Consider the following 13,658-nt stretch of genomic DNA (forward strand, 5'->3'; position numbering starts at 1 on the left):
AAGATTGCATTTCAGGGCAATGCTTTGTGAACAATGGCATGGGGGGGATTGTTCAAGTCCCTTTCCCCTGCATTTCATCTCTCAAGGGCCCACTTCACCGTAGCCAACATTGTTTTCACCAAAAAAGGCCGTCAAACGGAGGCTAAAATCTTCAAGTCAACAAACAAAATTTCTTGTAAAGAAAAGATCTACTCATTTCTATTCTGCTCTTTGAAAAATGTTCAATATTTTGGACCCGAAGACTACAAGAAACTGTGGCCTGGATTTCTTGCCACCCAAGTTCACGAACTTTATACATAATATACCCATTCATTGCACCCCCAACAACTCAATTCATTCAACCCAAATTCCTAAATCAACATCAGATTCGATTATTCTTTTGTGTTTCTTGATTACGACATGGCGATGGCTAGTGCAGCCCCCCTTGCTGAAGTTTATGTAATGAAAAAAAATCACAAGGAGAAGACTGATGGAATGGAAAACAAAAAATTAAATGAGAAAGTTTTAGGATAGATTAATCAAAGCAAAAGTAATTCTGGTAGTGGTTGCTTCTCCTTTATTTTATTCAAGATAGTCCATCCTAATGGAGCCCCATCTTCTATAATGGCGCCAATTGAATAGTATCATTTTTAATTGATTTTGCCTATTAGTTAGATTCCGTGTTTAGCTTTATGGGACCATTCATGTGAACATGAATTGATTAATTCATTTTTGTAATGAAAGAACAGCGAATAAATATACTTTTTAGATTACTACTTATGAGACCTTGGCTTTACGAGAAAAATATCTTAACTCAATAAATACCACTACGCAACTTACAATTTGCTTTCCTGTTGGAGAAAATCTTTTCATAGAATCTCATCATGATCATTGACATTCAATTCAATTTAGTTAAAAATAATGTTATGTAATACCACTGAGATTGCTATCCCAGTTTAAATGACGTTAAATGATAGACTGAATGAAAAGTGAAATTGAATGATATTTAATTCCTCCTATTATTTAATACCACATTAACGCCACCTAAAGTAGGATTGTAATCCCAATAGGACTAAATAGCATTACTCGTTAGTTAAATGAATCAAAATCAAATTACAAAGAAAATCCATGGCTGCCTCTAGAGAATCGTGCTTAATCAATTAAAGATATAGTATAATGGGAAAATCGTATCTCATCTAAATCAATTATAATCTATTCTCTAGTGGGATTGAATCAATTATAATCTATCCGTGAATGACAATGATTGAATTATAATCTATCTCTAAATGGAATTTCAACCAACAGATACATATAAATAATACCCCTGGCTCCAAGAGAAGCAGTCACTACCTTTGTAATCACCCTTACCTTTTACCGTTCCAATAATCGATGAGGCTTGGGAAAAACTTCAACTTCTTTATCTCAAAGTTTCTCCGAGTGTCTAAAGCATAGTTCGTGACAATTTGTATCATGACACATATCAGTGACATAGCTAAGATTTTCACATGGGAGTGAGGGAGAAAAATTTCAGCCCCCGCCCTTTGTCCCTCCACCACTGACTCTTATGTTTCATTCTAACTTAAAACAAGAACCAAATCATTATTTCACAAATTATGATCCTTTAACCAAACTTAAAACCAAGTAAGTCTGATTATTGAAGTGATGCAATGAAAGTCAAAGCGCCATCGTCCTTGGTTAGAGGTATATTGATTGCAACATGCTTGGTGTACATTATGGTCTATACCTATGTTTATACATTGTGCCTCGTCTAATTATCTCATTTGACTATTTAAAAAAATAAGAATAATAATTTTTCATCCACTTATTTCTTGACAACACATTAAGTGTCAACATGAGTGTACATAATTGATGTACAAGTGGTATAATCCTATTGATTGGGCTTTGCTATGTGTACATGGTGGGTTAGAAGGATTTTATAGGGCAACAGTTGACGCTTTTTTCTTTGCCGATGACCAAAAATGACACATACGGGTGCTATTAGCACAGCTCTGTGGTGCCTGCAAGTAATTCTCATATAAAAGGAGAATTACTCATATTGATTCTCTTAAATGTCGTGTCATGTTGGAAACATGTAGACTATATTTGTAGGGTACTTCCTCTTAATGTTAGTCTTTATTGACTTAGCAACTACTTAACTATTTGTTTTTCATGTCGGAAAGGTTTGTGAGCGACTTCAAGTTAGCAGGCTTGCGCACGTATAAATCATAGAAGATTCAATCCATATTTTCTATGCAGATATGTGACATTAAATAAGACTTTGATGTTTTTCTTAATATTGTATGATACTACGAAGTTTATTGTACGAAAAGATGAAAACCTGTACGTGTTCCATCCCTATCATTGTGACGTGGACAGTGACCTCAAATAATCAAACAAACAAGACTTGGACGTGACTATTCATCTATTTTATAACTTTTTAGTGGTAAATGACAAGGAATTCCAAGATTATAAAGTGCTAAGCTTAGTACATCGGTCCAAACACTACCCAGATATATTATGGTCCAACATTACATCCCAATAGCCTCTCCACTTACTGTTAAATTAATTGGCCTCGGGCCCCTAACAGCCTGCTTTTACATCTATTTATACATGAAATAAATCCCACATAGTTATTCATCTAAATCTCGTCATTTTATACTTCTTAGTTCCATTTTGCAACCATGTCAACTCCCAATATTGGCATTGCTGAATTGTACGTAATGAAAAAGATGATCAAGGAGAAGAAAATGCCGAAAAGCTTGGGGAAGAAAGAGAGTTCTGACTCGGGCTCGGGTTCCCGTGGCCACAGCTTCTGCCGGGGGTTTCGCAGAATTCACCCTGCAGCTGGTGTTCTCCCATTGCACCGTCCCTGAAAATTAAGATAGCCCAGAATATATATATATATATATATGCATGGTTTATACTGTGACTTCGTGACTCCTATTACACCAGTTTCTTTTGATTTTTATATTTTGCGAAATTTTCTATATAATTTATTTTCCTCGTGTGAAAATGTTTGAACTTCGTCCAGTTTCGTCTAGTACTACTTTTATCGACTTCAAAAAACGAGTTTCACTGTATATGAGCCAATGGAACTTCACATAAGGCGACTTCTAAACTTTCAAGATGTAATAGTCACAGAATAATTTGTCGGCAAAGTTGCTTGAACCTTGACATCAGGCCGCACTACAATACCATTTATTTTTGCCTAATTATGGGTACAATGAATCGTACGTTAAATTAAATCTTAAATAGCAAAAATATGAAAATAGAAACCTTATTTGATCCAGTCGAATTGGATCCAACCAAGTCCTAGTCATTGCGTTGCAGTCTCGTTTCTCGACTTCGCTTGTGTGATTTGGACTTATGATTGGTTTCATTCATCCCCCAACACTAATGAGTGCACTACGAAGGGGTCAGTCAAACAGTTCAGAATTTCATCCCGAAAGTAGCCTCCATCCTCTTTCGAGTAAATAGAACTACAAACTCACACAACTGAAACAAGTGTTTCAATTAGGGATGTCAATTGGACCGAGCCGACTCGGCTCGTGGACTGGCTTGTCAAATGACGAGCCCGAGCTCGAGCCGAGTGGGGGGTCCCGTCCAACGAGCCGAGCCCGCTCGTCCAAAAATGTGGAAAAAAATAAAATTTTATCAATAAAATTTGCAAAAAAAAAAAAAAAAAAAAATCACGAGCTCACGAGCCACTCGTAGGCTCGGCTCGCCACGAACCTGAACCGAGCTCATGGGTTAACGAGCCGAGTCGACTCGGCTCGATCCATTGTCATCCCTAGTTTCAATCCGTCAAAGCCCCTATTGTGGAACCACAATTTCTATCAACTGTTTAATCACCCATTTCATTAATTTTTAACAAAATATACTAAAAATCAGATTTTTAATTAAATCAAATGGGAGGCTAAATCTCAAAGGAACAATATTCTCAAACAAGTAGCCATATTACGAGAAGATGCTAAGGATAAAAATCTCAATAGCTAAATCACATCATATAGTTTACAGCACAAGAGCACCTTATATAACTAGCCAAAAAAATGCCAGATGTGATATTATATATGAATTATAATTTTTATGGCAAGCTTACTTTTATTTACAAATTGGTTGCCAGTTATTCAGGTGCATATCTTTATTTATCAGATTGTTAACTTTAATAATGGTTATAGTTTAGGCAAATAAATTTTCTTTTGATATCACAATGAAAAGTAAGAATCTATGCTTCCTTTGTGCTTTTTATCAAAGTAGAAGGTTTTAGCTTTACGTTTCTCTTTTCTTCTCTCTATGAGCTTATGTTTGAGTGGGTGTTATGTTAACATAGAATACTTGGTCCATCTTTCGCTTAACTAAAAAAAATTGATAAAAATTTAAATTGAAGTCAACAATTAATTTTAATTATACATTTCATTAGACTTACAACTTTTATCAACTTTTCAACTATATATTTCATCATTTTTTATCAAAATTTACTAAAAAGTTTATTTTTAGCAAAACTACATATGTACTTATCTTATACTATTTGATATAGCTTATGTAAATGGCAACGATCACGTACATATATGTTAAAACATCTAGTTAAGCTATATATACCAAGTTTCGCTTGAGGAGAAGAGATATTATAGAACTAATATTATTGAAGGCTCGAGAAGAGCCAATATGGTATTTAACTGAGGAACAAAATTTAGCGTTGAGAATACTTTGATCATCGTTAAATAAAGGAATTCTACGAAGTTTCAAAGATGCACCTGTAACAGTTACCATCTTGAGACTCTAAAGGCAACATGAATAACCTATATATTCACATCTATCGTCTGGACTCTGGAGAAATGTGTATTAGAAAAGTTATTCATTTTCCTTTTGGTTTGTACCATATCGTATAATTGAAGAATATGTTAAGCTGAACTAGAAATTCAACAACTCGAAAAATGTGAATTGTTTGGTATAACCAGTTAAATCATCCTCGATCAATAATAATGCGAAAAATATTGAGAATTCAAATGTATATCCACTTCAAAACTAGAAGATTCTTCGAATCTAATAAATTCTCATATATTACTACTTATTCTCAAGACAAATTGATGATTATACCATCACTAGCTAAAGTTGAGATAAATTCTACAAAAAGTATACAGGTTATTATATAAACAAGAACATTTACCAAAAGTACAATGATGCAAGAATATGTTCTCATATGCTTTTATCTAGTTTCAAATATTTTGCAAAAGTTAAAAGCTTATGTCTAGATATTTTCTTCAATATGTTAATGTCATTTCTCTCAAAATCATTGGAGACACCTGTTAAATTGAGGGATCATGCTACACTTACAAACTTTTTTTACAAAATCCTTTACTCACTACTCACAATAGGAGATGGGGACCACGAGCCGACTTTTTTAAGGGGCCACTTGTTTGTGAGAGTAAGTAACTCATTTTGTACACATTTTTTTGTACATATATATTTATCCTAAATTGAGAGTTGAATCACAAGAAATCAGGAGGGGAGTAAACTTCTTGCAGTTTCCTGATTTTCCAATATATTTAGCAGAATAGATCTTCAATTCGTGGAATTCGGGCTCAGATTAAACTATGAATCAATATATTAACCAACCAATCAAAACTCCAACTCCACAACTCAATCCACTTATGGTTGCATTCCTTCTTTCTCACCCACAAAGGGACAACAATATGGTGGTGTTTTGCAAGACACAAAGACAAAGAGAAAACAAGGCAAGAACTTGAAGGAGACCACAAAGGAGGCAACCGATTTTTTTCTCTTCTCAAACACAAGCAAAAACACATGGCTTGCATACATGAGGGTTGACGTATATAGCTTTAGATTATATTATCAATTGGGCTAAGGTACAAATGATTGGGCCAAGTCACAAGGAAGCCCTTCTATAAGTGAATTTGGACCAAGATAACATTAAAACTGATTAAGTTGCTGCTAATGGTCCACGTTGTTTTCGGGTCGAGTATATGAATTGATTGATTGATAAATATTTCACTCATCGGCCAATACCTATGAAATATAATCCGAAAATTGTTTGACGTCATTGCCCGGGATTTATTGGATATCAATACCCAACAATACAAATTCTTCAAAAAGAAAAGAAAGAAAATATGTTTTCCATCTACATTAATTTGAATTGAGTACAAAAAGTTAGTTAATTTTAGGCCTGACATTAAAATTCCATACAATTTCAACACGAATAAAACTAGTACACACTTTCAAAAACTTGATACCATAGTATCGTGTGCATTCGACCTATGTCATTGGCTGAAATGAAGTTGCTTCTATCAGAATCAGATACCATTTGTGAGTATATAATTTAGAGTTTAGCTTGAGAATTCCACCATTAACTAAGAGTGTTTACTCCAGCTGATTAACCATATACTTCTATATCTAGAAGTAAAAAACCAATTCGACCAGTTACACAACCCTATGCTTGATTACGTCAAGAAAATATAGATAGTCGACTATAAGAGAAAACGGGAGATAATTGTGGTGGTTACCTCTTCGAAAACCATTGCATATACTGACAAAGCTACGGGCGCATTATAAATACCAGGACATCCACAAGGACACTCATTTTTCTTTTCTCATGAGGAGCCCTATCAGTTCCAAGGAAGAATATATATATATATATTTTTTTTTTTACTTCCACGTGTTTCTGTCATAAATAATAAAATTCGATTCGACTTGATGTGTGACATTTGCTGCAACAAATCCTAAAAAATATTATTTAAATCATAATAAACATTTACAACAAAAAGAAGAGGAAAATATGTGAATTTCTTTCCACTGAAAGTTCTAAGAGTAGAATATAGTATCATATTTGAAGTTTTAGAGTTCAATAATCATCAAGTATTTAACTTGCCATCATCGCAAGACTCGACAAAATTCACAGCTTCAGCAGCAGTTATATGTTCCATCACAACCTTTAATTGTGGAAAGGAAACTTCCAAATTGAGGGAATGAGAACTTCATCGATATACACTTTTTTCTCAATCAAATACATCAACCTCGGGACTTGTAACTTCTCCATGGACCTGCAGATAAAAATTCACATGTATAAGAAGTGGTCTACGACTAATGATGATTTTCCCCAGTTGTGCAATTAAACAGTGGGATTAAAAAATCTATTGATTAGAGTATACAGATGGATATAATTGTTAGAGTACAACGACCCGAATTCTATTTGGCCCGATCTGAGGAGCTGGCAGTGCAACATATATAATGAAACTAAAATTATGGAAAAAAAGAGGGGGGGGGGGGGGTGGGGGGGGTTCCACTTGGAGAGACATTCAGCATAAGGCCAAGAAGCCTTAGGAGACAGCAGATTGGACTGCATGAGATAGATCAGAAAGTCTCGTAGGAGACTAGAGGCATCTGTGATATCAAGAGGCTACAAGAGGTCTAGCAGGCTACACGTATCTACGACAATAGATCGTGAGACTGCGACAGCAGGTCTTAATGGATACAAGAGTTGAAATTGCTATGCATTCCCTGAACTGTCTATAGTGAAGGTAACTGGCTTGAACCCAAAGTTTTTCTCACGTTGTGTTTATTTGTCATCAAATTTTATGTTCTTTACTTTCCAACAATTTATTACAAACTGTTGTATTTAAACATAGGGTTAATTGAATTATATGCTTAATCATCTAAAAACTAATTACAAGTGACGTGTTTGCTTTAATTAGTCAAATATGCACGTAAGGTCAAATTAATTGGTAATCTAGAATGTAAACATGGTAACACTAAAATTTGAATTGGTGATCACAACGCCCGTGAACATTCAAGCGTTACCACAACGTTCTAGGCAAGACTTTTCAAATACAATCTCACTCTCTCATGCAACAGCAGTCCTCCATATAACTTATAAAGCTAGAATGACGTGAAAATCAGAGGGGTGATTTATCCGTTTTAACTTTCCATGCATGCTCCGTTAACTTTCTGTGCAATGTTGTCGCAAAAACTTTATATGCAGCTTCTACCGGCTAGTGACTGGAACTTGTAGAAAGTTTCAGAGAGCATACTACGAACAAAGTTGTGCACATTCGTACTTTTTTCCGCAATTTTTCTATCCATTATTTCAGAAGCAATTTTCATAGAGAGGAAACATTAGCATTACATAAATGTCACACAGAATGTTCAAAAGTTGAGTTCCTTAATGGTCGTAATGAAGGATAAGGAGTAAAAGAGAGGAAAAAATGGAACTTTCTTCTATAAAAAGCAAGGATTTCATGGAAAGCAAGTTTTTGTTGGATGTCTTGTTAAAAAAGAAAACATGACTCTCAAAAGTATAAACATTATCCAAAAACTTTCATATACGTTTGACTAAGCTTAAAAGTTTCATTTAAGTAACTTTACCTCTTTCAAGGCTTAGCTGAACATGCTTGTGTTGCATTTTATTGATGCCATTAAGTGAACAAAGCCAAACATACCACATTGTAAACACTAGTATCATAATGGATTCACTTGCAATTATGATCTCGTGAGGAGTCGTTATCTGTCAAAGAAAGATCCATCAGAGAAGTGAAGTTACTCGTTTTTGGCAAGGCTTTCAAAACAAACACCCGATATGCCAAGCTTCAACTGTTTTGGTGACACGAGGTTACAAATTTGTCATGATTATAGCCCTTCCGAATGACTTGAACCGTGTGCATAATCATTTTTAGAAAAATGTTAAGAAGTGTTTGAAAGAAAAAAAGAAAAATGTTCATCAAAAATAAAGACAAAAGGAAATTAGTATAAATAATATCAATTACAGTGGCACTGGTACAAAGATAACACAACTTTCATGGCATAATTGATCATTAAACACTCAGACGATGCTTATCAAATACTTAACCGATAGGATATTAGTACTAGGAGCCAATGTGCCTACCTAACGAGCCGTGCCCAAGTGATATCAACTTGTTAGAGACAATTGCTTCAAGAAGTTCGCCATCATGAAGATGAAGATGCCAATTGTTACGCTTCATTTCATAGTAGTCAAAAGTCAATATTATTTATTCAAAATCAAAGGTTCGACTAGTCAAAGCCAAGGTCAATTAGGGACTTAGATGAAATTAAATCATTTTATTGGGATTTATTTTACAATTGACAATAATTGAAGGTTTAAGATGGATAAGATATAATTTTGGGGATCTACATATGTAGTATTGAATGATAAGGATTAAATATTAGATTATGTGAGAGTTAGAGGACTTAAATGCAATTATCGGCATGAGTGGATTGCAAGTGGCAAATGCTTAATCATTTACTCAATTTTCTCATTTCATACACACACACACCAACTGAAAACGGGAGAAGGAAGTAGAAAAATCGGGAAAGAAAAAAAAGAAAGAGGGAAGGAAAAAAAGAAAAGAAAAAGAAGGGAGGAGGAAAGAGAAGGAAAACAAGGAAAGGTAGGATTTGTTATTCAAACTTCACTCTTCAATTTCTCTAAATTCTCCAAGAGATATAATATAATTTATGCCTAATTGTTAGGGTTTTGATTTGTTGGTGTAAAGTTCAAATTTAACAGAGATGAGTACAAAATTGAAGCTCTAGTTTCTTGATTCTCTAATTGCCATTTACATTAAGGTAAGAAATACCAATTTTTGGCAAAACTCTTGAATTTTTATTTGAGTTCTTGAATAAGTATAATTAGTGAAAATGATTATGGTGATGATATATTAACTTGAAAGAGTGGATCTATGGGATAAGGTGTAAATTAGATTGTTGCAAGTGGGAATTCAAGTTTCACTAGTTTAGAATAAAGAGTTGTTTTTATGTTTGGGATGTAGGTAATTATGATAATTTAAAGATTAGTTTAGGCTAGAAGGCAGAATTTCTTTCAACTGTGAAGGAAACTAAAGAATATATTCAAAGTGCCGAGAAGTCAAGTTCTAATATTTCATAGTTTAATGTTAAGAGATACTTAGTATGGGAGTTGTTAAATTAATTATTTTACATTATATTTCAGGTGATAATGTGAAAGCTTAACAAGGCTGGTCAATTTGATCAGATTGCTATCCATATATCTATGAGTGGAAATAAAAATTATTTTTCAGAAATAAGTATTTATTCAATTTTTAAGTTACGCATTTTATAAGTTGAGTTGATAGAATGATTTTTTAGAATAAAACGAATTTTATCATCAAATGTTTTAAAAGTTAAATTCAATTCAGTTAAATTATTTCATTGACATATTATTTCAGTATTAAATATTTCAACATATTTAAAGTTATTATTTAAAAACACTAGAATGTACCAAAGTGATTTTACCTTTATCTGCACTAGTGTGAATATGTTTTCACAATGTATGACCAGTTATGGTGATTTTACCCGCTCTGTACTATTGTGAATGTGTTTCCATAGTGTATGACCAGATTATCAGAGGTCTTTGGGCCCCACTCTCGTACACACATAGGTTTTGGGCCTTGTACTAGGGTGATTAGCCTTTGGAGTAGCTCTGCGTACGTAGGACCAGATTATCAGATCATCAGATTCTTAGAGTTGAATGACTTTGCCTTATACATCGAAATTACTCTGTACATGAATAAGACTATTCATTGGGTACCTTTTTGGTGTGATTTTTCAGTATTTCTACGCTTATCAAATTTCAGATTATAGAATTCAGTCTATTCAGTTCTCAGAATAAAGCTTCTAGCTTATAATATTGAGCAACAACAATATTTTATAGATTTTCATGAATATCATATTCTTTATATTTATTATACTTTATAGTTACTTATCTAGAATTAAGAACAAAGAATTTTATGATGCGATCATGCTTAGTATAAAAAATGCTACTAGTTTTCAGATTTTTTCAAAGTTTTAATAGAGTTAGCATTTTCAGAAAAAAATGCATAAATGAAAAAGTATACTTATTTTCAATCTATCAACTCACTGAGTTACAAGCTCATATTTTGTTACCCTTTTCTCTTACCAGATAGTAGCTGAGTAGAGCAATTTTGGAGCCTATCGAACCATCGAATTGAGCCATGCTTCATAGATTGTGTGACATCATTTATTAGATTATACATTATGTGTTCTTTTGGGATACATGTAGTTTAAATCAGAAAAGTTCATTATGGGCTCATTAGATATTTGGTATCTTTAGTATATTTGAATATTGTTGGTTGTAAAGCAAGTAAATGCTGGTTTGTCAACATTTTATTTAAATAGTTTGTATTTTGAGGGATTGACGTACCTTGATTTATATTATAGATACTGATTTGAGGAAAATTGGTAATTGTTCAAGTGGTTTTAGTTCGTATTTCAGGGAAAGCTCTGTCAAAATTTTGTTAAAAATATTTTTCAGTCAAGCAAGTCAATATTACTTTGATGGTGGGACCGACGTTCAGTTGGTATCTACCATCGGCATACAACACGTGTCGAATCCATTCAGGTGATTCGGAACGGGTCGTGACACCAATCATCAGGTTGTTTGATTGAGAGCTCCGATTTGTTCTTGCGACTTTTAAATATTGGTTTTGACGTCCTGTGCTCACAATTCGTAAAATCTTACTGTATAAGGACAAAATTATGAAAGCTTAAAGCACAATTATCAAATTCCTAGCATCAATAAGTTGATAAAAGCATACTGAAATTGACAAGATCTTCCATGCTAAATTATAGGTTGAGTTTCTTACCTCAACAAAAGGATTGTTGACATATTGAATTTTGAACTTACTACATTTGTTGGGGAATGCTACTATGATAGAGGCATTGATGCTCCCTCCAATAGGGGTGCCACATAGGCGCCCTATCATAGGGGCCTGTCGGGACGCGCCCCTGTTCGTTTATTATTCCCCATATTTGTCTGTGCAAGTACTACAAAAACAATGGTCTGTAGTAACATATGAATAATCATTATTTCATATGTATTGGAATACAAGTTAAGCATGAAAATATAGGGAGGCGCAGCAAGAGAACTCCATCGTGATTGGGTCAATCACACATTGTAATTGATATAAAAGTTTAAGCAGTTAAATTAGATCAAATGTATATCATTTAAATATTATTTTCAGCATTCTCCCACATATCTAGACGAGATTAATTTCTTTCCCATTGAAATCTAATGCATGCACAATTCATTTAAATGAGTGATGGCGAGACTTAAACCTTAGATTTTTGCCTGCTCTAATACTATATTGAGGTTTATGGCTTCATCTTAAAAGACCAACATTGTTAAAGGTAAGCTAAGACCTTATATGTTGATTGTTTATTTTATATTTTTTTTGACGTGAGATTTATCTCTTAACACAAGATGGTGGTTCGTCTGAGGATCAATCTTGAAAACCCGAGTACTCATTTTTAGTCTTAATTGGATAGAATTGTTATATTGAAGCATGTCAATGTCAAATAAAATACACGTATGCAATATTTTCCTAATGCACTATTTCTTATTTTCTTATTGTTGATTTTACATTGATGTAGAACTGGCATAAAAAAGTCTGCTAAAAGCATTATTTATTTATAAATTTCTTTATTTTTAATGAGAAGTGAATGCTAGTTTAATATTCATATTTAGATATCATTTTCTCTGGTCTTTAGAAGAAGGGAAGGCATTAGGAGTATTGTTTGACACAGTTGATGAGACAATAATTAATATGACAAAAGAAGGAAGGCGTATAAAATATTTGTCAATAGTTCATCTGATTTAATATACAAATATATTGTAAATGCACTTGAAGAATTGAAACAAACAATAATTATCATAACAATTGATGGGGAGTGTCACCATATACCAACCTTGAAGAAGAGAAGTCAACTTGTCCCTCGTCAATGTTCTAGCTATTTCCAAGGTACATAATTTTGGTCATCTTCATCAGAATTATGTGAATGATGCAAGTACATTTTCTATGCAAATAAGATACCATTGGAAAGTTTATCTAGTAGAAATTCCAACACATTTTATGGATCTCAATTTGGACATTCCTATGGAAAATTATGTTCGTTTTTTCTCGAAATTGGTCAGTTGTCTATTCTACTAAGTAATTGAAAAGCTTTTATCTTTTAATCCTTTTAGAGAGTTCCAAGGAGATTCAATTGTTTCTAGGTCTACATGCACGAATTTATCACTTAGAATTCATCTACCTTAATTTAGTTAGATATTGAAAATGGCAGAAGATGCTTAAGAAATGAATATCGTTAGATGGATGTTTTAGCCTATAAATATTCCTTTAATTGTAGTAAAATTCAGATTTGAAGTGTGTTTTTATATACCGAACATTTGACGTGTTAAGAAGAATGATTTCTTCTTGTTTCTCACTCCTATTTTTGGGTGTATTCTTTAGATTGACGAGTTTGATCTTTAAAACATATCCTATCCTTGGATGGATTCGTTTGACAAGAAAAGTTACATTGATTGTGCATATCTTTGTCGACATTAACTTCGACATTATTGTGAAGTGATAAATTTTTACACATTGATTTTAACAACACTTTAAATAATCAATGTCACAAATTTTGACAATACATGAAGTGTCAAACGTAACATACACCAAGTATGTAAAACTAGTTTAATCCTAATTTCATCCCATGTTTCTGATATCAATGGTAGAGATTTTATTAAAAATGACCAAACTTTTAAATAAAGATGAATTTAGACCTTAGATTTTTTTAATTCACTTGGTGATTTATTTCCTGAATATGTGATCACTTTTTTTTTTTTTTGG

General features: G+C 33.2%; 1 long non-coding RNA gene across 1 annotated transcript; it reads left to right on the forward strand.

Annotated features, from left to right (window-relative positions):
* Positions 1 to 9,263: 9,263 nt before the first annotated feature.
* Positions 9,264 to 11,238, forward strand: LOC111397407. Its single transcript, XR_002703238.1, has 3 exons — positions 9,264 to 9,398; positions 9,481 to 9,576; positions 10,928 to 11,238. It is a non-coding gene; the product is annotated as an uncharacterized LOC111397407 (long non-coding RNA).
* The last annotated feature ends 2,420 nt before the right edge of the window (positions 11,239 to 13,658 follow it).

The sequence above is a fragment of the Olea europaea genome, chromosome 7, assembly GCF_002742605.1.
Source record: "Olea europaea var. sylvestris chromosome 7, O_europaea_v1, whole genome shotgun sequence".
Classification (NCBI taxonomy): Eukaryota; Viridiplantae; Streptophyta; class Magnoliopsida; order Lamiales; family Oleaceae; genus Olea; species Olea europaea.